The 24479-nt window shown below is 53.2% G+C and overlaps 1 long non-coding RNA gene across 1 annotated transcript; it reads left to right on the top strand.

The window, feature by feature from the left end:
- LOC138178709 (uncharacterized) lies at window positions 1-23258 on the top strand. Its single transcript, XR_011172784.1, has 3 exons — window positions 1-735; window positions 21056-21249; window positions 23075-23258. It is a non-coding gene; the product is annotated as an uncharacterized LOC138178709 (long non-coding RNA).
- Window positions 23259-24479: the final 1221 nt, after the last annotated feature.

Raw genomic sequence — 24479 nt, 5'->3', positions numbered from 1 at the left:
TTTAACCGCGCGATATCCCGGTGTCGAAAGTGCGCAGTATTTCTCGTCTACGGTTGGTTCGATCCGTCCGTCTGTTTGCTCGTTCGTTCGTTCCAAGGATAAAGGACGTTTGTTGTCCTCGTCGTGACCGTTGTTGTTATTCTCGTTGCGATTGTTTGCGACGTTTCCGAGACGTGAAAACAGATAATAGAAAGTGCGAGAAACGCTTTTGTGCATCGACGAACGACGAACGCGCGCTATTCCCCGCGACTTGTCCCGAATGGGGACCGACGGACGGATGACCATACCGAGGAAAACGAAAGAAACGCAGCCAGAGGCGAAGAGCGGTGTATTCGCGCGGGATTTGTTCCAAGCAAACCCGCCGGATGATGTAACATAAGTAAATATGGACTGTAAATAATGTACTAGATAAAGCTAGTAAGTTAAGTAAGATCGCACATCGCTGTCTTCTTCGTTGCCGTCGTCATCGTCCTCCTCTTCGAAATCCCCGTTGCCGTTAACGCTGGACGAGAAGCAGGTTTCGATTGTGGAAACGAAAGAGCATGGAAGAAACAAAGTCTCGGAGGGAACGATACGGCGCGACAAAGCAAACGAAAAAAAAAAAAAAAAACGAGCAGATTGTTAAGAGGGACAAGACACGCGTGAAACGGGGAAAATACGCGTGTCGGAAAACGTGTGCCGAATCCTAGCGACAGCAGAACTCCCTCGCAATGAAATACCCCTTCTGTATAAAGAGTAAGTATATATACGCACGTATAAATAAATAAATAAATAAATAAATTATATATATATATATATATATGTACACACACACGCACACACACACATATACATATATATATATACATATATATATATATATAGAAGCTCTAAAAGTCGATGTATATAAGAGAGAAACATATGGCAATGTGGAGAGGTTGTAGCTACATTATGTTATCGAGACTTTTATCGTCAAAAAATCGTTTCGCGGGAAAAGAACTATTGTAAAGGACAATAGACCTGTCATTATAATTTATCATTAATAGGACGATTTTATTATTATCGTTATTATATTATTCGTCGTCTTTATTGTCATTTATTATTATTCTTTATTATTACGATTATTATTATTATCATTAACATCGCTATTATTAATGTTATCATTAGCATTCTGTTGCCCGGAGGCTAATCGCACAGAGCGAGTATTTTGCGTTTTTCGTCGCCGCCGGGCATCGGTCGCTCTTCTTTCCTCTCTCTTCTCTTTTGCTTCTCGCGTTATTCCGTTTTTCGCACTTTCTCGTTTCTCTTCCTCTCTTCTTTCTGTCATTCTCCCGTGCTCTCTGATCCTTGCCTGCTCGTCTTCAACGTTGCCCCGTTGCTTCCGATCGTACCTCGCAACGAACGCCTCCGTAATCGAAAATGTCGCCTAGTTCGCGGTCCTTCTTAATTCGAACGATCAAAGTTCGAGGTGGATCCGACGCGCGTCCCGTCGAACCGATATTTTTTTCACTGCGGGCTCAGTCACGCGCAAATCGGTGTTCTCGCTGTACGATTGGCCAAGATACTCGTTTATCGGCATCAGAGGTTGCTGCGACGAAGGCGTTTCGCGTCGTTTTCATACGGTTCGACGGGTCTCGGCGTCGCGGTCGCGATCTCGTTACATTTTAAAGTTAGGACGTCGTTGTCGCGATACGCGGAAGAAACTAGACGCACGTCCGATGACATCTATCTTCGCAAACCGTTCGGAAAATTCGCCAGAGTATTTACAAAACGTAATCGCCGTCTGTTCGATCCTTGTTTTTCGTTTTCGCTCGGTCGTACATACGTCTCTCTCTCTCTCTCTCTCTTGGTTTCTCGGTTTTCGAAAGAAAGCTGCGTGTCTTTTCGCCGGCTTGTTCGAGCGTTCCCGTCGTCGTAACGCGTTCGTTACGATCGAACACTCGATAAAATTTTTTATACGTTCAATTTTCTCGCCGCGTAATTGACGCACCTACGTCTCCGAATGCTCGTGTAAAAGGACAAAATATAACGGCAGGTCGAACGGCCAGCGTAACAACGTACGATTTGTGTCAGGAATGTCTAACTTGTCGCGATCAAGGGTCGGACCACCCCCTCGATATTTCCCAACGCCTCGAATTCGTCCGGTGGACAACCGGTGCGTCCTCGTTCCACCTTGTTTCCCGAGCTACCCTTCGAATCAACGTTTCTACTAATACCGGAACATGGACCAACGACGTTTAAAAAATCATAAAGCTGACCGTTAAACCGTCCCGGTACCTATTACGAATCGTTCGGCGGATCCGACTACGAACAACCTGAAATAGGTAACGCGCTCGTCCCGACGACTCTATTTAGGGGCGGCTGGTTTGGAAAGCAGAGTGGCCGGAGTATGTATAGGAGACAGATCCAAATCGCGGCGATGATCACGGCGCGAGCTGCTCGTTAGAAGGCGTTTAACGTTTGGGACGCGGCTAGTTTCCCTGATCCGTCGTCCCGTTTCCGCTAATGATACGTTCGTACAGGCGGGCGAATCTTTCGGGCTCGTTAAGACGTTGCTTTTTCTCCGGGCGGCGGTTTCTCTCACGAAAATCGTCGATCGGGGAGAGAAAGAGAGAGAGAGAGAGAGTAAGAGAGAGAGTAAGAGAGAGAGAGCGAGAGAGAGTGAGAGAGAGAGAGAGAGAGAAAGAGAGAGAAAGGAAGAAGACTGTCTCGAGCCGGGAGTCGTTTCTTCGATTTCTCCGCGCGATTAATACGACTTCATTAGGCGACAATTCACGGAGTCGACGTTTCGTGTCGGGATTACTCGCGTTATCGGTGACACGGTTTCTGTGATTATTTGCTCAACTGGCTCGAGTGTCGGCGCTTTATCCGAGTCCGGCCTCGGCTATCATCGCGAGGCCGCGATTTCGATACGAAGCGGCCTGACGCGAGGACGATCGGAAGCGAAAGAAAACGCACCCCGACCAACGATTTCGCGTTTCAAAGTCGAGCGAAATCGTTTGTACGGTTGTTTCGTTGATCATTGTCTGTATAGCGGCGCGTATCCTTTCGCGCTCGGTCGCGTTTGCTTCTTGTTGTTCGATCGTTTGTTTCACCGAAGACGGCAAAGGATAGAGATCACGGATCGTTGTATAGTACGGACACCGTGTCTAAACGTACGCGATTTTATTGGTGCAACGAATCGGCGTTGTTTTCCGGCTCGACACGCCGCGCTACGAGAAACTGCGACAGGATACGCGAGGCGTTGCGTTCAATTGCCGTTTTGTAAATAGAGAGAAACGATGTGTGCGAAGAAACGATAGAACAAAGTGTCTTGCTAACACGACGCTAAAGGGAAACGGACGGAATCGAAGAGCGTGACACGCGACGAAGATTATTGTTCGGAGAAAATCGCAGACTAACCCGCGTCTCGACCGTTTCCGCCAGCCATCGCAACGATTCCGAATTTCGGCGACTGTCGCTCGTTAGCGTGATCGAGCTCTTCGATTTCCGGCTGGTTTTCAGCGACATGCGTGAAATTTTATGCCAAGGACATAAGGATGCGCGCGTGAAAAGTGCAACAGAGAGCGTGAAAGAGTGTGTGTGTGTGTGTGTGCGTGCGTGTGTGTGCGTGCGTGTCCGAGAGAAAGGAGAGAAAGAGAACGAGTGGCAGAAGTATGAGAGAAGAGGAAAGAAAGGTAGAGAGGCCGACGACGAAAAGCATGTAAAGATCGTACGCAAATCACGCGTAATACGCATAGGATGAATCGAATCGAAACGAAACGTAAAAACGATCACGAATGCGCGCAAACTGTAAACAGCTCCTCCTTCTCCCTGTATATTATTATAATTAAACATTAATTATTATTAACGTAAAATAAAGATCTGGCGAATGGTGGTGACGTTTTGTTAGAATGGCAGAAACTAAATTACTACTGAATTTTAATTAATAAACAACATGAAAGTAATACAACAACGTACTTCACGTCTTATGCTTCTTTTGTCAAGAATCATTTTACCCGAATAAAGCGAACGACCCACGATGGCGGACGATCAACGCTAGGGCGTCATTCGCTGAGCGATCGGTGATCGAGTAATCGGTAAAGATCATCCGTGGTTATTCGATGGTTCGCAAAGTCGTACGACTCGCGTGTTAAAACTTGGACGAATCGATCAGAAACTTTCGAAAAAAGTTGCTAGCTGATTTCGAAGCGCGACTAAGCGCCTAGTGAGCATCCTTCTCGTAACGATTATTAGCCGGGATAATGAAACGAGCACGCGTAACCGTTAATCATGCCGATAGGCGAAGCGACAAGCGGATAATTAATATTCAGAGAAAAAAAAAGGAAGAAAAGAACGTTCGATCGACGCGGAATAAACAGCGAATTCTATTCGATCGTCGATTTCGTTTCTTCCATCGACGTAACACGCGGACGAAGAGAAACGCGAAGAAATTGATTTTCAGCGTGCGATCGCTCGGTTATCGTTCGTCGTTTCCCAAAGTATCCTCTCCTCGTACGACGATTCTTGGACGCGCGTGTGGACGATCGTCGATGTCTCCGCGTCGATCGTTTTCTCCTGGCGAAAAATACTCGGCTGTAGATCGATTCGGTGCAACGACTGCGTCGTTTCTTTCTCTCGAGTATCGCGCGTCGGATTAGATTCCACTTTCTATATCGGCGAAATTTTGATTGCCGCGCGACGAAACGAGATTGCACGATCGCACGCACGGCTCGTCCCTAACGACGGAGTAGTTAGCGCGTTTCCAATCGCGTAGTCATGATTCCAATCGGCCGCGAAATAATTGGAGGTAGAGTCTGGCTGGTCCAATTTTTGCTCGCGGAAGCGAGACGCTCGATTGGAATCGGCGGTGGAAAGACGAGGCAGCTCGCTGCGTTGCGCAACGTCTTTTGGCAAAGCAAACGCGACGCTAGATTCGCGTCGATCGACTACGATACTTTGTACAGCTGGGATTTCGGGATACGCTGGAAATTTCCTGGAACGCCGAGAGGTCGTCGATAAGAAAAGATACGGTCGAGCGAAACGCAAAGAGCCACGTCGTACGCTGGTTTAGGGAAACGCGCGTGACTCGCAGCGTCGTTGACGCTGGCGTTCGGATCATCCTGATTCGGAAGCCGATCAAGCGTCTCGTAAATCTCCGTGCAGTTATCGTTTCGCAGTTTGGTCGAATCCGTTTGATTTCGCGTTTCGCAACCGAGCGACGGAGTTTCCTCTTTATTCGCAAGTTTATACCGCGTGTCGTGGAATAAATCTCGCGCCGTGTCCCAGAGGTGTTGCTAAAAGGTGTCGCGTTACGATCTTCCAGCTACTTGAGCGGCGTTCGCGCGATCGGGCGGTGATATTAATAATCGGACGGACGATGGTCGATAGCGCCGACAAGTAGTAATCCAGCGTTCTCGCGTAGACAAACCAGTCGGTCGTTCGGCAGATTTACCGACGCTCTCTGCTCGAGAGCTATAACGATGCTCCGTACGCTTCGGAGCGAACGCGCGCGCGAGCTAGAAACGACCGATCGATCTCGGGCGAAACCGATAGTCGATACGAGCGACGAGTCACGAGTGACGGGCAACAGGTTCGTTCGGAAATCCGCGGATGAAGACGCGTAAGGCGGTCCGATGGGAAAGAGAAAAGAGGTTGGACAATGAGAGTCGGTTGGACGTTCCGTCGGACACGCGCTTCCGGTTTCTGCGTGAAAGACGAGGCGAGACGTTCGGCTCGTGCTGCTTCGGAGCGCATCCACGCGAGTCCGATTATTACGTGGAAGCGCGAATTGCCTTTAATTATGCATGGCAAGGAGCGTACGATTAACCGGCGAGATACCGCGCAGGGGTGATTATTCCTTTCCTCGGGTGAGGAATTCTTTGTTCGGTTCGTGTTTCGAGGGAAATCGACGAGCCAGCCTGGAACGGACAACCGTTAAATCAATTTTAAGAACAGGTTTCGATCCGGCGAGCGCGCTTCTCTATCGATTCTAGGATCTCTCGAGACGCTGTGGCGCAAAACGAGGCGACAGAATTTTTGCGCCGCGGAGTGACATAACCAACAGAGTCGACCAACCGGTCCCCCGTTGCTGTCGTCGTTGTCATCATCGTCGTCGTCGTCGTCGTCGTCGTCGTCGTCGTCGTCGTCGTCGTCGAGGATCTTTGAATTCGTCCTCCTAACGAGATCGCAGCGCGATTAGTCGGTCTTTCTTTAACCCGCGAATCCATCGACTTGCGTAATATCCGTGTGTATCGGACGACGGCGAGCGGAGAAGGAGAAAAAGGGATGGGAACGGGCGCGGGAGTGGAAAAGGCGCGAAACCAGGTGTCGAGTAGGAAATCGTCGTCGGATGGTTTCACCTCGTCGGTGCGTGACACGCGCGAATAATGAGTGCCACTTGGAAAGGGGGTGAAACCATCGTCGTCGGTGAGGTGGGAGCCGATTCGCAACGACACGGTACAGACACGGTGAGCAGCGGTGCGGCGTGGCACGGCGGAGGGGAACGGAGAGAGAGAGGCGATGGAGGCAGAAAGACGATAAACAGAGCCGAAGAAGGAACGGCGAGAGATCGCGATGAACGAGGAGAGAGAGAGAGAGAGAGAGAGAGAGAGAAAAAAAGCAGCTGGAAGGGAAATAGAAAGCAAGGCGGAGGACGGTGATGGAAGAGGAACGCGACTTCGGGAGGCGGAAAGTGTGGCGTACTGAAACCAGAATGGAAGATGGGAGCTGCTGGGAGCGGGAAAGAAGAAAGACTCGAAAGAGCGAGAGCGAGACGAGGGCAGGGAAATTGAAGAGTGGCGGAGCGAAGCGCAGGCGCCGGCTTCTACCCCCTTCGAAGCCGACAAGACATGCGCTCTCGGAAGCATTCTTGTTTCCTCCTCGTTCCTCCTTCGGTCGGCACGTCGGCGGCTCGCAACCCTTCGCTCGCCACGGTCGTTTCGTTCACACCTACCGAAATTATCGTTATAGGCGTACCGTGACGTCTGCGTATAACACCGCAGATTCGCGGTTACCGTTCGTCCCCCAACGTTCTCGTCGTTAAAAGGGCTCGTCGATACGTCGGAAATATCGTCTCGCGAATTACGCGTTCGATCGGGACTGCCATTAGACGTTGAATCGTCGTCATCGCACGATCCAGCTTTCCGACCCGCGTTCGAACAGCTTCGGCGTCCTTCCTTACAGGTTTTTTCGCCTGGATGACTTACGGCGCCAGACCAATCGGCCGGTTGACATTCCACGACTCGCGCGCATTGGCAAAGCGCGCACGGCGTTGCGTCGGTTTAAACAGTCGGTCGAGATAAAAGTATAGAGAGGAAACCTGGTAGCCTTTCGAGGCGCGCGGCGCGTAACGCGCGACCTTAACCGGAACACCGTAATTACAGAAACACCTTTCACGAGGTCCTCGAATCTTTCTCGTCCGTAATCGAGCGTCGTCGTCGCAGCCGTCGCTGCGTTCGTTCGTTCGCGAAGACGGTGGCGGAAAACAGCCAGCCATCCGGCCCGTGTCGTTCTTAACGTATCCGCGAAACTGGAAGCGCGTTTAATTTACGACGCGTCGTCGCGTAATCGGCGAGTGGCTCTCCGGGATCTGGAGAGTTTTCGCGAGCGCAACGCTCGGCTCGTTGACATTCCACGAACGCATTAGCGAGGCGTGAACAGATCGTGACAGCGGCGCATTGATTTAATAGCCGATGCCCACACTAGGAACGTACGGCGGTCGTCGTTGTTGGCCGTCGATGCGCCTTCGGTGGCGACGCGATCGCCGTCGGTCGTCGTTGGTCGTCGTTGGTCGGTCGGCGTGGTCGCGCACCGATCGTCGCGATCGGTGTCGCCGATTCTGCCGTTTCTGTTCTGTCGTTCACGAACGGACGTAGGTATACGTACTTACGTCCATCCGTGGTCGAACGTGCACGGCCGAGAAGGAACGAGCGACGTCGACGACACGCGGCACTCGCGGCACGCGTGTGCGGAGGAAACAATTGAACCTCGTCCTTCTCTCTCTTTCTCTCGCGCTGTTGGCCGTGCTAGTTCGCGTCGCCTCTTCCTTTTCGTCTCTCTTTCTCTTTCTCCGCTCGTAGCCGCGGCTCGTCTCTTCCTCTCCGGCCTGGCAGCGAAGCTTAATAAGCACAGCTACCTACATTCCATTTCCGGTGCGCTGACGTCACTTGACAATCCGGCTACGGACAGCTCGTCGAGCCACGTACGAGCCTCGTCCATCCTTTAGGTATACCCACACCTCTCGCGACCGACGTTTCACCGGCTACGATTTCCTCTCGTGGCCTCCGATCGACGCCCAACGCGTTTCACTCCTCTCCGTCTCTTCTCCCCTCCTCGATCCTCCATGTTCCTCGTCCAGCGAGGACGCGGCTCGACTCGTCGTCGGTTCGATCGCGTCTCGCGCGTTTTCCGACCCGTTTCGGATCCGCTTGGACCTCGCGTTCCGATTTTCAACGCGAACGTCGATTTCGCGTGGTTCCCGCGTCCATCTCCACGATCCGACAGTCGCCACAACCGGGTTTCGACACTCGGGCACAGCCTCTCGTTTCGCGTCTCCGGCTTTCCGACAGTTTTTCTCACGACGCGTGTCACGATATTGCGTAGCGGCTAGAACAGCAGGGACGGAGGGAAAGAGAGAAAGAGAGAGGCAGAGAAGCGATCGCGCGTCGAAGCAAAGCAAGCAGGTAGGCCTTGAACAACTCCGGACCCACGCGCATAGCTCGCTAGGAGTGTTGGCTCGTATATAGAGGCATTCTCGGTTGGCGCTGCCGGGCAAAAGACAGATAAATAACTCAGGTATGGCATTGGCTAAGTAAACGAGCCTACGCGCGCATTCGCGAAACGTACACCTGTACGACTCGCGCGTACAGCTTCGTTCTCCGTGCGCACGAGTACACGTTTAGCCACACGTAAACGCGCTTCTCTTCGCCTCGCCTTACCTCGTTTCCCCCTTGTCTTTCGCCTTTCTTTGTCGCACCTCCGCGGTGCTCGCTTTCTCTCCCTTGTATTCGTTGCTCGCGAGCGGCAAACACGCGCGTAGGCGTGACTCGCGAGAGTGCCTCGCTGATTCTACGGACGACGCCGTTTTTATACGCGTCGAAACAGCGGCCCCGTCGTCCGTGTGCGCCAGCGTACACGCGTGCGGCCAGAGCCGATCGAGGCCGTAGGACAACGGCGATCGAAAACCGCTCGTACGGCGCTCGTTTAGGTAGCGGATGATCGTGACGGGACCTGCCAACGCTCGCCGTAGTCTCGGCGTCGAACGACCTGCCCCGTTCTCCAGGAAAATCTCCGTTCGTTTCGTCGCCGATCCGCCACAGAGCGAAGCTTCGCGACGGATCTCGCTGCTACGATATTCCCTTCGTTTTCCAGTCGTTCGGCATGGTCGGATCGCGTCGAATTCACGCGAGTACGCGTAAAATACGAGCGAACCGGCGTGGCGGTCGGTCGGCTGGCCGCACGCCTTCTTACTCACTTATGAAGTTAATTGAGGGCAAACGTCCACCACCGATCTACTGACTAAGCCAAAAACATATGCAACCGCGAAGCCGCGCGACGCGCGACGCCCGCGTAATTGCTCGCTCGACCCGCTCGCGCGACCAGTCGATCGCGTCGAAACTTTTTCACGGGAAACGCGACGATCGGTGCCCTCTGACACTCTGGCACCGTTAGTACGTTACGTTACGGCCGCCTATGACGCGTGGGGTGCTACGTTGCGCTTTCAAGGCCAGTTTCTTCGTTTTTCTTTCCTTCGTTCTTCTTCCCTCTCGTTCGATAGGTGCCGTTTTTGCTCGCGTGCACTCGCAAAGATTTATCGCTCAGCCGATCTTTGACGCTTGAATTCTCGCCGTCGACCAATCAGTTTCCGGAGCACTGTGTTTTCTGCGCAGCTCTCGTTACTTCGACGAGTATTTTTGCGCCAGCCGTAGAAAATATCGAATCGTGTCTCCCTCCCTTGGCGCTTCCACTTTGTCTAGCGGCTCTACGGACAGCCGAACAAACCGTACCGGTTGGATGAATTTTGCTAATGACGTGACAAGTTACAAGTATTGAATTTAATTATGGTAATGCGCCGCCGGTGATCTATTTGCATTGCTAAATAACGAAAACACAGGTGTCGCGGAAATATCCCATCCCAGGATAGGGTACTCGTGCCAATGGGAAAGAAATTCGACCGATCTTTATTCCTCTTCTTCGCTCTTCGCCACGATTCGCGAATCAACGTCTAGGTTTAGGTTTGCCCGACGAACGATCGAACCGTCAGGACTCTTTGCCTAACCGGATGGATGTTTGAGAACGAGGCGAAACGCTTCGCTGGAAATACCGTATTCGTCGATTCGTTCGTAATAACACGCCTTCGTTCGTCCCTTTCGCGAATCGACGATCGTTTCGTCTGCTGGATTTTTCGGGTGTCGTTCGATAGTCGAATCGACGCGTTTCTCGAACTTTTACAGTTTTTACGTTTCTCGTCGACCGTGTCGTTTCCTCGCAGGGTCTGGCTGTCGGCCACAAGAACGCGAACGCTTAATTCCATTATACGTCACACGGATCGGCGTTGACTGGAATTCGTGCCGTCACGCTTTCGGTTGGTACGCGCGGCTCGATCGGTGACTTTTTTCCACGGGTCCTCGGCCCTTTTCCGCTTACGTGACGCAACGTGCTCGTGCTACGTGCATTTCCACTCTGTCGTCGAGGCGATCGTTTCGTGCGTGCGCCGCTTTGTGCCCGGCAAACAGAGCCAAGCCGACCCTCGAGACCGATATTAACCATCGGATTACGGCGTTTCGTGCGAAAGCTTCCTGCCCGACCCAGCACCCTTCTCTAGCGTTTTATCGCGCGTCACGCTCTTTTTCTTTCTTTTTTTTTTTTTTTTGACGCAATCGGCTTTGAAGGTCTAGCCGTGCACGACCCGACGGCGAGGTTCCGAGGTGTTTTCCGAACAGACGGACAGAGTGCTCGTCGACGGTAATTGGATCGACGAGTATATTTATCGGTGGCGTTGCCGCGCGCGAGCAACATTTGCAGACAATCGAATCCACGGTGCAGTCGCCGACGAGTAATTCGATCGAGCTTTCGGACGGAAGAGAAATTTGCAGCTGTACCGGCTGGACTCTCGATCGGAAACGAGCGGATCCCGGATGGATTTATAATGGCGCGACGCGTCGGAGATCGGGGAAGGACGCCGGTATGCGAAAAGTTTAAAAGGACGAAAGGCTGCTGGTCTAGTCTGGAGGGTTGGAGGGAGGGAGAAGTCGGGCGAGCGCGTGTCTGGTCCGCATGGAACGCGTGTCTCGTGCCGTTGGCACATTCCGCATGACCGCGGGAGGCCGATAAAACGTATGCAGATTAAAACATTTTATTTGAATGATAATATAACACTTGTTGATGCAAGCGCGTTGGCCTAGGTTAGCATAATAAACATTATGTAGATCTGTACGGACGCGGCGAGCTATCCGTTCCGGCTACGTCCCGCCGTTATACAAACGCCTGTTAACTCTCCTCTATGGCAGAGGCGTGCGCGCCGCGTTCCAGTGTTGTTTCTCCGCGTACCAACGTCCCCCCCCCCCTTCCAGTGGCTCGTTCTTCTCCGTCCGCACCCCTCCCCACTCCTGCCTGCCCCTTACCGCATCCACGAGACGTTCATTCATTAAAACCGGGAGACCGCGTGCATTCTCAATTTTATCGATGCCCCGATCGAGCCGACGCGCGCTCTTTTCGCACTTTCGCCTCGCCGCATCCTCCGTTTCTTCCTTCTTCGCTGCCCATTGATCGACCGCCGTCGAACGCGGTTCCTCGCGCCGCTATCAACCCCTCGACTATATCTACCTCGTTGCTCGCCGTCACTTCGTTCGACTCTGTGGCTCGTCCTCGCGTCCGTCGCTCGGCGACCGGATTCCGCGAACCAACCTCGCCTGTCCGTAGGTGTCGAGGGAAAATGTCAAGGAGAAGGTGTCGACTCGGCGATAGGAAGCGATACGAATCGATACGAGACGATAGAAATCGCGAGTTTGTACCTCGGTCGAATCTGCGTCTCGTGTGCCGTACGTATCGTTTTGCCAGCTTCTCGTCGTTCGAACGATTCGTTGCTCGTAAGATCCAGTTACTCGATATACGTACGCGTCGATCGCGGTTAAATCTGGTGCGGAAATCTGGCAGGTCGAATCAGTCCGGTCGCTATTTCGCAGCGGTCGCCCACTTCCACGTTCTTCGTGGCCGCGTGGAAACGTAATATCGCGCGCGATCTTGCTTGTCACGTCGTTTCGCGGAAGCGCGTCCTTCGATACGGGCCCATCGTCGACGAACTCGTTGAAGCAGACGCGGAAGGAAATTCTATCGCGCGAGCAAAGGTCGAGAAGGAACGAGGGTGCTCGAGGGTTCTCGCTAACGAGAAATCGGAAACCGCGAACGGTCGCCGCGCGGGTTAATCGGAATTCGATTCGATCGAAGGGACTGCTAACCGGTTCGTTTAAAGAGTCCTGCTGTTGTCGCGTGATTCCGGCCGATCGACCGACTCCACGAGCCGAGAGACAAGAACGCGGCCGACACGATTTTCGTCGCGAAGCTCGTTCTAGGCTTATCCGGTGGAAGACGAAATGGGTCGAACGGTTGCGGCGCGAACTTTAGCTGGCAGACTCGTACAGTCGGTCCGTCCGGCACAGAGTGACCGCGATAATAGGACCTATGACACGCACGTACGCGCACACACGCGGTCGCCCAAGTTAAGTGGCCGGCACTCGCTGAAAATAATGTTCAATTCCGACGTAACAGCACCTATGACCCTGACTCTTCTCGGTTTACCTTGAGCGCTCATTCGGAAATCCAGAGGAATGCTCGATCGTCGAGTAGGCGGTGAGTCGACGGTACCACACGACGTTTCGTCGAATTCTACCGCTTCCGCGTCGGTCGTCTAATCGTCGTGTTTCCGCGATTCGCGATCATCGTGCCGTCTCTTCGAGAACGCGATCCACCGAGCTAGCCAGTTAGCCGAAATAGCAACGGTCGATTCATAGACGCGACCGTGGCGTCCCTGACCCTCGAAGGGCAGAAATGGGGGAGAGAGAGAGAGAGAGAGAGAGAGAGAAAGAGAGAGAGAGAGAGAGAGAGAGAGAGAGAGAGAGAAAGAGAGAGAGAGAGAGAGAGAGAGAGAGTAGAATCTCTCGGGCCACTTTCAGCCCGCGTTGCGCCGCAATCGGATGTAAATGCGATGCAAATTTCGGGGAGCGAGGGACGAAGAGTCGGAAGCGCGGAGCGGCGCTATCGAGCTAGCGAATGTATCGGGTGGCGCGATAAACTAGAGCGCCGTGAAGCGGAGCGAAGCCGGTTCGATACCGGCCCGAAGGGATTGCGGAGCACGAATTCCGGCCACGGGCCCGCTGACAAATTTAACGACCGTTCTCCCCGTCAGTCGAACCACGCCACGCCGACGAAATATTTACCTGCGGGAAACTCCAGCTCGATAGCCTGCATTTAGTGTACCGACACGCTCGATGCGACGATACGCTCTCTCTTCCCGCCGCCGCGTTACGTATTCAGAGGACGTCGGTTCTGGCCCCGTCGGGATCCTATCCATGTCGCGCGTCCCCTCTTTAATTGCTCGATCGAGCAACGGTTTCCCGAACGTTTCACCGATTACCGCCTTTCCCGATATTCGAATCGATGCTCCACGCCTTCCCAACGAGACCTCCTCGCGCTTTCTTCGTCGCAGTAGCGATCGATCCGCTCGGCAATCGCCCTGGCTACCGGGTTCGTGACCGAGAACCCGAGCCGATGGCGTTCGGACCAAAGCCAAACCCGAATTAGATCGTTATCGGGGGACGATTATCGTTCCTCGGCCGTGGAATTCGCGAGGAAAAAGCGCGCACGAGCGACCGTCCTTCGGTACCGGTGATCGTGGAAACCGCTGTCGAGAAACCGGTACGACCGTTTCTACCCATCGAACGTAATTCGGCGGCTGGATCCGCTGGAGACCGTTTCGTTCCGGACTCGTCACCGATGGAAAGTTGTCCGAAAATCGAGTTACGTTCGCTGAAATCGGCGTTCGATGGTGAAGAACGTGCCGTGCGATTTGCGCGTCTCCGTGGCGTCGGTTCGTCGAATTTAGGCTCGTCGATTCGAGACACGGATCAGCCTTCCCTTTCGATCAGCCGCGTGGGATTTTCATCCAGGCGGTGTACGATCGAAGACGAATCTCGTTTTTTCCACTTCCTTTCTCGAGCCGTAGCTTTCGTCGTATTTGGTAAACGCGACACACGGAAGCGTGCCAAGCAGATGGGACGGAGGTCGCAAAAAGTCCTTCCTGAAATCCAATTCCAGGCTCGGCCACTGGGACGGTTGTTCGAGATCTTGTCCGAAGGGTGAGCGCCTCGAAGAACGGGAAAAAGATGGGGCGGGGATGAGAAGAGAAGGGAAGCTAGGCGCGTAGAGACAGAAGAGAGGTGGCGAGGGCAGGGTGTGACTCGGTAAGAGCAACACGGACCGGGGGCGAAAAAAAAGAAACGCGTGGAATTAGCGGTCGGACGCGTGCAATGCGGACGGGTCCGCATTGTTGTCCGGTCGTATTAGCGGTGGCTACGGTAGGCGAGAAAAGAGACGCGGTGTTCGCAGGAAGGCGGAACAGGCAGAGAAACGAGAGCAAGAGATTCCAGAGCGCAGCGTCTCCGCTGCTGGTTTTTCGCTTTTGTTCGCAGCTCGTGTTACAGCTTTGGAAAAAGAGACGCTGTATTCGCGGCTTTTTCGCGTTTTCCGTTCGCTTTCCTGTCCGTCGAGTCATCGCGTCGTCGTTATTATGGCCATGTTTGTCGCATAAACGTTCGGCCGAGTTCGCGATCCCGCTTTTTTCACTCTTCTTTTTTCGCATCGAGCTTTATTGCGTCACAGGTTTTTTTCCGCTGAACGTCTTTGTTCGAGTTATTGGAAGTTTGCCTTGAACTTTACCATCGGTACGCAGCGAGAACATGCATCGTTACACGCTATCCGCGACTAGGTATTGTAGAGTTAACCGTTTCAAACACACACACACACACATACAGAGCGTTAATCACGATTTAAATTGCCGTGTTCGTCGCGATTATAAAATTTGTCACGTCGATGGTTTCTCGATTTTTGATACGCACGGGGCTGCGACTGTTCTCGGTGCCTGCTAGATCGCCGGCGTCGAGCAAAAGTTTCGACAATGCGATATCTTGAAAACTTTGCGGAGAGACACGAGCACCGGCGGAACGACGTTAAAAGCGACGACAATTTATTCCACGGCTCGCATCGGTGATAAATACGAGGCGACATTGTTGCGTCGAATCGGAAGACCGGTGGCGCGACATGTGTCCAGTGACGCATTCCTTTCTCCGTTTTATGGACCGAGCATAAATTCCGCGGGAGCGGCGCATCCGTGGGCACGATTTCAATCTCGGGCCCTTTCATAAAAGAACTCGCGCGCGCCCGTAAGCGAGCAATAATTCTCCCTATTCTACACGGTGTTCATTAATTACGGATGGTACGCGCGTTGGGAAAAGAGAAAGAGGAATTATGGATCCGCGTTTATCCGTGCATCGGCCAGCCATGCTCCAAAGCGAAAGATACGCCAGTTGGCAGTATTTTTTTCGCGGTGTCGCGCGATAAGCCTTAGCAGCCGCGCGATTATTTATTATTCTCGAAATTGCTTCGGCTACCTGGCGAGCGAAACGCGAAGCGGCGCGGAGCGACGCGTAGGAGGCTGCGTCTGCTGCGGATGACATTGCAGACGCGAATCCCAGCGTTTCCGAACGGAAGGACGCGCGAACGTTCACGTTCGTCGACGCGATCGTTTCCAGCGAGCGACAGTCGAGGGTTTCGTGCGCGATCTGCGAAACGGGAGCGAGGCCACGCGCAGCGGGAGACCGGACTCGCGACAGCCATGCCGACAGGAGCTGGATGGAAAACTCGCAACAAAAACGTTAATGCCCGGCAGGAAACAGTTTATAATCCGTAGAAGTTAAGATGGAACGACAATGGGCCGCGCGAAGCGTAATAAGGGGCGCTTACAGGATTACACGCAACCAACGGCCAGGTAAACGCGTTTCCCGCGCGTCGCTTCGTTCAGGCGGCGTTTTTCACGGGACGACGACGAAGCGGAGTGTCGCTGCAGCCGACGTACGCGCGACGTACGCGTTTTCGATGAACGAGCAAAAACGAAAGCACGGAGAAAAGCTCGAACGACGACGTACGACGAGATTTGAGCTGGAAGCGGGTGCAGAGAGAGAGAGAGAGAGAGGGAGAGAGACGAAGGATTCGTACAAAGCGAGATATCAATTCCAATCGATCAATGGGGCTTCTCCGGACGATTAGCAGGCGAACGGCGTTTAGCCGTTAAATACGACGTTTCAGACCGTAATAGCGGCAATTATCGTGTTAGTAGCTATATTCCGAAGGCATCTGTCGCTTCGTACCTTTCGCCGTGTAATTACGTCTCGTTAAGATCTCGGGAATGTAATCCGGCTGGCGGACGAAACTGGAAAACCGACGCACACGCTAGCCAACCCAACTATCCGATCTCGATACGCGTCCTTCTTTTTCTCTGCTGTTTGCTCCCTCTTTCTCTCTCTCTCTCTCTCTATTTTTCCCCTCTCCTACCTTCGTTCCCCTCGTTGGCTTTTTCTCCGTTTCTCTGGCCCTCTTCCGCCATCGATTAACGATCGAGTTCGTTTCTATCCGAACTCCTTCTAGGGAAATCTCCTTTTCGCGCCTTGGTCGACCTTGGTAGTGGAACGCGCAAAGTCGAGGACCGAGGCTCGAGAACCCTTCGTAGCGAAGATCGAATAGGAAAGGTTGATAGGGCGCGGTCGAGACGCGGGACGAGAGAAGGAACGAGGCTTCGTGGCGCGTTTAGAAACGGCACGTGAACTTTCACGCACGAGTCTCGGCTGTCTGTGCCGGTGACGAAGCCCACGGACGAGAGTAGGAAGAAGTCGGGTCCAGAATGCCGAAGGTGAGCTCCGAGGGATACGTAATCCTTCGAGCATGTTCGTTGGGCACGATCCTTTTCGGATCTCGGTCGTATCGAAGCGCGGTACGTGCCGCCGGACGATCCCGCCGTTTATCCTGTTCTCTCTTCCTCGACGACGGCGAACCGTCGACGATCGTCGCGACGATCGCAGAGCGCGCGTTCAACGTCGCGATTTCACCACGATGCCGCTTTCGCACGGCGAACTGGATACGTGCCAGTTATCGATTCGCGGGCCGTGATCAACGCCGTAAAGTCGGCGAAGTTATTAAGACACCGTGATAAACGTCGACGCGAACGAGAGGCGAATGGAATGGTTGGCCGGATCGGGATCCGCGTGCGCTGTACGCGTTTCTCCGCTAACGGGAAGCGATAACGCGCGGTCGCTTGTCGCGAAACGGAGCGTCGCTGTAAAGCGATACGCGTAACGACCGTTCTCGAGACCGGGCATCGGTAAAGTTTTACAGCGACGTCGCGCTCGCGATTATCGTAAAACCGAGCGTATACGATTTCCGCTGCGTTTACGCTGGAAAGAACGATGCGTGGTGTAGGATTTCCGAGAGAGAGAGAGAGAGAGAGAGAGAGAGAGAGAGCCGCGGGATGCGAGAAACCAACAATGGGAGGTGACAACGGGAGCGAACGGTCGCACCGAAACCAGAGGCTCCACGTGCGCGCCACGCTACTACACACCTTTCCGTGATAGAATTTAATGGTGACGGATCGACGAGGTGGATCGATGTTGGAAGGGTCGTGGGTCAACGCGAAACCCGGTGGCCGCGTAGTCTTTGTCGCCGCGTCGACAGCCACCGGTTCGTACCGGTCTCTCGAGTAAGACGAATCAAGAGCGAGAAAAAGTGAGAGAGAAAGAGAGAGAGAGAGACAGGGCAGGTGTCCTTAGGTGGTTCGCGCGGTGACTCGTCATAGGCGTGACCCAACAACGCTGGCTGCTACGACGACGACGACAACGACGACGACGACGACGACGACGTTCCATCCTGATCGCGTCATCGTCGTTCACGACGCTCGACTTTTTCTCCTCGCGTAGATAATATCTCGCGACGTTGTTACCGCATGCCGTTCGATACAGGACGGCGGAGCGTAGAGAGACCTTCGATTCGAAGCGGAGTCCGCTCGCGGCCACGCGCAGGTGACTCGCTTCTGGCCTCTCTCGACCGATTCTCCGCGACGAAATCTCCGGTTCGATGTGTGCATCGCGCGCCCGTACAAGAATCGACCCGTGTATTTACGCAGTTTCGCGGCCGAGAATTTTTCGAGGAGAGATCGGACACAGAGAGAAGGAAGGTTCTCCTAGAGTGTAGAGACGCGTTCTCTCGCGAGAGCGACAGAGAAGCTAGAGACCAGGTAGTAGAGTGGATAGTAGGCAGCCTGGACTGACCAGCGGGTGCTCCGGATCCGACTGGACCGGTTTTGCTTGAATTCCCTAGGAGTTCTAGCCTTCGGGACTCGCGAGAGTGCTCGGAGGATTCTCACTGGCCACTGGTCCGCGCTGCTTGTTGTTGCTGCCGTTGCTGCTGGTCACCGGTCGCTACTGCGACGCACAAGACCGGACGAGGACCACTCTTTGGCCAGTTCTGCTCTCTCGCTCGGCTTTTTTCTCCCGCGCGATCGCTCTTTCCTCCGTCTTCGTTTCTTTGGCCGTTTCCCCGGCTGGCTGTTACCCCAGCGGGGAGGAAGTTTCGCGCCGTATCGGCGGACTCGTTCCTCGGTGCTACCTACTACGTTTCAGCGTATCATTTATCATCGGACGAGAACGCGCCTCGTCGCGATCGTTCTCTGCCTCTTTTCGCTGCTCGCTCTCCACCGGCCGGCTGCCTCGTCGATCGCTCGATACCAGGCCCGTGAACCAGCTTCGCGACACCGATACGACCGTCGCGTACCCACTATCCGCCGATCCGTTCTCGGAAAAAGCCAAGCGACCGAAAGACAGGCCGAGTGGACGAGTCGATGCACCGTTCGTTCCTCGTCCAGCGATCGCGACAACGCGACGCGACGCGACACGACGCGACCGCGGACACACGGCTCTCGGATTCTGCGCGATCCAAGATATCGCCGGTCCGTTGCCTGCCGCCGCTGGATACCGCATCTACCGCAACTTTAATTATAGCAGTAGCCGCGTAATTTGTCTTGTTATCGATTCGAGATTTCGCGACCAGACGGCCCCCTGCTTGCACGTCTGCACGCCGTGCTCGGCTGCGCTGCTTTATCGCGTTTACTTTCCGTCGCGGAATCCCTCGCCGCGCCTCTTCTTCCTTTTCTCGTACCTCGTTTCGCTGGCTCTGCTGCGCTCGCACGACCGTCACCGTTCTAGTTTCTAGCTGGCTATTATGTTTCCCTCCGGAAGGGAATCGCGCCGGTTTTTAGCTCGGCCTCGGCCTCTTTCAGGCCGCATTGGAATCCAGTTTTCGAATCGAGTTCATCCTCCTTGAACGGTCCAGGATGACCGTTGCCCGCAGAGGAGAAGTCGCTAGACACGCCACCGGCCATCCTAACCGTCGCTTTGCATCGCGTCGCCTCGGTTTTGCCTCTAACGGCAGCTCGCACGTACGCACGCACGCACGCACGCACGCACGCACTCGCTCACGCACGCGGACGAGGATTACGTTCGCTCGGAGGGTTGACGAATTCGCTCGTCGATTAACGTCGTCCAACCGGCGACACTCGTCGACTCGAACGAGTCGAGCCGCCTGCTCCGATAGCTCTGGGCTGTGGGAGAGAAGATTTTTCATCCTCTCGTGGTAGAGGCGCTGCTGATTCTTTTATTTACGGCGGGTTCTTCGTCGCGGCCATTTAAATTAATAACGTCGCGTTTCCCTCGACCGCGAAGATTAATAGCTCCCGTGGCCCGTAACGGAAATACGAGCGAATTGCGGAGTGCTGATTTCCCGAGTCGGCAAAGACCGGAGAACGGGTCCTTGTTTACGCTCCGGGCAGCTAACGCGCGAAAATTCCAAACGACACCGTGAAATGCGGTTTCGGCTCGCTTTTATTTCGCGTCTTCCGTTCGTTCGTTCGTTCGTCGCTTACGTTCGCGTTCCGTTGGTTTGTCCGTTTGCATAACGTCCTCGAGATTGTTTGAACGCGATCGAAAGTTCCGGAATATTATTATGAAAATGAGCTGGCAGTTACGCTCTCGAACGTCTTTCTCGCGCAGCACGGATGCAGATTAATGCAGGCGAGCGTTCATTATCGGGTCGGCCACTTAGCGTCGCTAATGTCCTAATAATTCCGATCGCGGCTATTATCCAACCACGGGAAACCTAACGTGTAATCGATCGGATTACGTTAATTGCACGTCGGTTGTGTCGCGACGGTGGGAGGGCCGTGACCGTGTGGTTGCAGCGGCTGCTTCGGGGAAAACTGGTAATCGAGTCAAGACGGATCAGAGCAGCTAACTCTTTCCGTAATTTCGCGGGGGAGGGGCGGTCGGTGCTACTCGTTACCGTTCGATAGCACGATAGAAATCATCAGTCACGGCAAGAAACGTCGTTAGCGCGGCATTAAACGCGGCCTCTTATCGAACCACGTATCTCGAGAGAAATACAATCGCGTACGACCCTGAGATCCCCTCGGATGCGAATAAATTGAAGGAAAAAATGCGCGCAACTGATTCGTTAATCCGTATCGCGTCATCGAGAAGACGCGGCGCGAGTTGGTCCGTGGTTGGTTGGAAATTTTTGTGGTCGAGGTTCTCCGGATCCGGGAATTCCATCGAGGCCCAACTATGTAACGAGTGAACACGCATAATGATATTAATCAAGGCGGCGCGTTCGGCTTCCTTAAAATTGCCGGCAGGCTCAATTTCTCACTTAAAATCTAATTAGAGCTCGGCGGAGTTCTCGGGCTGCCGTGGGCCAGTCCAGAGAGAAGGAGAGAGAGAGGGAGAGACAGAGAGAGAGAGAGAGAGAGAGAGAGAGATCGTCGGCAGGATGGGCATGCCGAAGGGTGACCGGTCGGGAAAGGGGTGGGCTGCATTCGAGCGGGAAGAGGGGGAGGGGAGGAGGGAGCACGGGCCGAAAGTGGCCCCGCGACTTCAACCTCGACAAGCCACAACACCGACAGCCCACGGAGCCCAAGCTAAGGCACCACTTTACCAAATTGCAGTTTCCTGCCTCGTGGATCGTCGTCGATCGTCGATCGTCCCGTGGATCCCTCCTGTGGACCGAGTATCATCGCGGTCGTCCTCCGGGATTCGATTTTCGACGGTCCTCGCGGCGCTTGGAACGTGCGGAACGAGCGGTCCGCCGATTGCTCGCGATCCAGACCCTCGGACCGCCCTCATTCTCTTCGGATTCGAGGTAAGACAGCTGTTTCTCTTATTCTATGCGCGGTTCGGTCGCCATCGGCTTTTCGAGAAACACCGTATTGCAGAAAAAGGGATCGCGAACGCGAAGAAGGTCGTACACGGGGGATGCGGATGAAAGCGAGCGTTCTCGGAGCCGCGCCGCGGGGGAATTTACGATTGGAAGGCGAAGGGTAATCGGCAGTCGCGGGATCGTGGATCAACTCGTTGCGATTCGTTAATTATTACCATCGAGTCGACTAGAACGAGTCCGTGTATAGCGGATCCGGCACAGGGATGGGGGTGGGTGGACGCGGAGAGGACAGGTCGGCCGCGAGGGGGGCCACGATGCAGAGGAGCAAAAAAGACGGTCGATCGTTAGCAAGGTACAAATTTCGCCATTTGCCGCAATAAACCTTCGAACCCGCTTGTAACTTCTTCTTATGGGAGGCATGAGTAATCGCCTTGTTAGCCCTTATGGCCTATAGCGCTCATACGCTCGCTCCCTTGTCCATGGGAGGGGACAACGGCAACGGCAACAACAACAACAACGACGACAACAACATCAGCATCGGCATCAACATCAACAACAACGATGGCAAACGGCAACAACGGCCGACATGCACGCACAACGATTGTAAAAAAACGAACAGACGGGTGGAGGGGGGGGGGAGAAACTGCGACGTACCGCTGAGAGAGAAAGCGAGACGAGAGGAAACGATAGGGGTATGAAACGCGAAACACACGCGATATATATACCCCATCGACACCGGAGACTGTGTAACGAGCGACGCAAAGGATCCGCCGATCCTCAGGTAGTAGAGAAATCGAGAAGGAGCGAACCGGAGAATCAGGGGAGACCGGAGGAAGCAAGTCCAAGGCATTTGCGTTGTAACCGAGAAACGAGCAAAAAACGAACGCGCGCCAACCATGCGGACAGGAACCTGGAAAGAGAGAAAGAGAGAGAGAATAGAGAAACAGAGGTGGCAGGGGTGGTAGCGAACCGAGGAATCCTTTCGTATTTTCGCGTTTCTTTCCTCCTCTCGCTCGTTCTGCGCCAAATTTAATTACCTCGCGCGCCACTCCACTCTCTACCACTTAATTAGCGACCTATAAATTAAAATATTCTCTCGACGCCGGAGAAATTCTCGCGATCTACGAAAAGCAACGGCGCGCTAAAGAATCGATCGCGTCGAATCGCAGCAAAGATCCTTTTATCGAGCGCCGATCGTGTTTTATCCACGCGAACCGCTTGTCTTCTCGGATCGGATGTCTCGTCGTCAAGGTACGTCGGTATCTCGCGAAATTTCGATTGGACGAAGGAAAACGCGCCACACCTATGCCCAAATTGTCCGACGTTCTTCTTCCTCGAACGTCTGCCACACCCGGGACCTCCGACACGAAGATACGCGGCGGAGGCGCGGATACGTGGACACGCGTGTGCGTATCCTTGCCTCCAAGTCGCGTGGCCCCATATCTTCAGAAGTAGCCAGGGGGGGTCCGGCGAAGGACAGCGAATGGGGACTAACACTGTTTTATCGTGTAGCCAATTAATAACGTTTCCCTGGCCTGCTCCTCCGTCCCTTTCCTCCTCGCCTGCTTTCGCTGGGAAGAAGAGATCTCTGCTTAAAGATACCCGGGGACCGTTCGGGACCCCCGGAAGGCGATCTCAGACTCGTAGCTGGCCAACTCCGTGCCCTGCACGCGCTTATTCTTTACCTACTATTCGCGTATCGTCTACCTGGAAGCCCCGTATCCTTGGACGCGAGCGACGACGGCCAAATTTCGGAAAAATGTTTGCGGATGATGACATTAAGAGGATTTTGCTTGTGATGTTGCAGCTTACAGATTTGTCTCGTAGCGTGCTGCTGCAAGCGATCGTTCCAGAGTCCTGTCGCAGCCAGGCGCATCGTGTCAGTGTGGAAATGCATAATTATATAGAATTACGGTATAAGTTGTGTTAAATCAATGTTAATCGCTGTAGCGAAGTGGGGTATTACAATAAATACATTATTTTATGTAAAATGTCTTTTGTTCGTTTAACCATCCAGGACGCGAGTGCGCGAACGTACGGTTCGTCTACGCGTTCTCGGCCAGCTGCCGGTCTTGCAATTAATCGTCTTGAGTCTTTAAAGTATGCACGAGACGGACAGTGATCGATTATCGTAAAAAATTGCTAAAAAACCAGTATTACTTGAAAGTTTGTTTTATTGATAAATAATAGAATATTCTCTTATTCCTTGTAGTAGGATCTGCCATTTTTGTCAAGTAATCATTTAACGTCATCGTTAACAAGCACGATGCCTATTTTCAATGAAAGATCCCACGTCAATATATTATGAAACAGTTCTTTCGTATTTCCATTCCTTTTCGTCTTATTTTCTCGAAATCTTTCAATATCCTTACGCCTTGCTTCGAGAGCCAGTTCGATAGGAAATAGGAACGATCTTACAATTTTTGCCATCGTCGATTACGATACTTTACGTACAGTTAGAGATCACGAAATACCACGCATAATGTTCCACGTGTAATCTGCCGTATCGTAAGTACATTTTTCAAATTCTTCCGCATTTACTCTATGGACACTCGATACATCGCTCATCGAAAAATAGCAGAACTGTGATTTAAATTTTTGTCGACAAGCATGTTTACGACTATCTGGTCCACAGAACTGAGCAACTCGACCACCATACCAACAAAGTACTACGTATGCAACAGAAAAAGATTCGTCGCACAAATTGCACCTGCCATCTAAATAATTCATCCATCGTTAATGCAACGCTTAAGGCCAGATTTTCTGTTCTTTAAACGATTTGACTTAGAAATTAATTCACGAATTCACAAGATTCATTTTAATTAACTTTCTTCTCTGTTTTTGTCCCATCTGTTACGAATATCGGTCACTGGGCGACGAGACGCAAACGCGTTACGATTACGAGGCGACGTGGCAGTCGTAATCGACGGAAAGAGAGCCACTTTCGGAGCTTACGAGGCCAACTTACGCTCTGCACGAAGAAGCTCGATCATTTCGTATTTTTTCTAGGGTCGTTCGGCGCGTACCGAGGGAAAGAATAGCTCGTAAAGAGCGGCTGCAAAGGTCGGCATCTGCGATGCGCAATTAACGAAAGGGTTTTCGCCTGGCGTCCGTCTCGTTCCTCCGGCGCGCGCGAGATACCTTCTCCGGCACAGCCGCCGCGCTCGTTGACAAGCCGTTTGATTTACAACGAGCTTTTATTTTTTAATCTC

This window comes from Bombus flavifrons, chromosome 4 (genome assembly GCF_040668555.2).
Source record: "Bombus flavifrons isolate JBK064 chromosome 4, iyBomFlav1_principal, whole genome shotgun sequence".
Classification (NCBI taxonomy): domain Eukaryota; kingdom Metazoa; phylum Arthropoda; class Insecta; order Hymenoptera; family Apidae; genus Bombus; species Bombus flavifrons.
Note: the sequence above shows the minus strand (reverse complement) of the source record. Positions and strands in the feature narration are given on the sequence as shown.